Below are 513 nucleotides of genomic sequence, written 5' to 3'. Positions count from 1 at the left end.
CCAAGAAAGCCAGTAGCGCAGCCAGCGGCGGGAGCTCTCGGAGCAGGGCTGGCTCCAGACGCCGAAACGCGGCGCGGGAGGGGGTCAGGGCTGGCCGCCCCCCTCCCCCCCAGCTCCTCGCCTTTTATTTCCTGCAAACACATCTAAAATCTGTCATCTGGCTCCACCTTCCTGAGGACACTGGGGAACGGGGCCGGGGGAGAGCAAAGGAGATGGAGGAGAAGGCAGAGAGAGAGAAAGGGGACGGAGGGAGCTTACAGGGTGGGGCGTCGGGATGGTGACACCGAGGGGTGGTGGGGGCAGAGAGACCCCAATACCGATGGGTGGTGGAGCAGAGATGGTGCAAAGGTGGGAGACAGACGGGCACTGACGGAGCGGGGAGACCAGAAGAGGAGGAGAAGGAGGAGGAGAAGGCTGCAACCCCCACCCCACCTCCCCACGATGGGGCAAACCCCCACCCCGGCACCCCATAACGGGGCGGACCCCCACCCCAGCACTCCAGTGCACCTTGTG

The sequence above is a fragment of the Corvus brachyrhynchos genome, unplaced genomic scaffold (genome assembly GCF_000691975.1).
Source record: "Corvus brachyrhynchos isolate BGI_N302 unplaced genomic scaffold, ASM69197v1 scaffold193, whole genome shotgun sequence".
In the NCBI taxonomy this organism is placed as follows: domain Eukaryota; kingdom Metazoa; phylum Chordata; class Aves; order Passeriformes; family Corvidae; genus Corvus; species Corvus brachyrhynchos.
The sequence above is the reverse complement of the archived record's forward strand: the minus strand, read 5'-3'. Positions refer to the sequence as shown.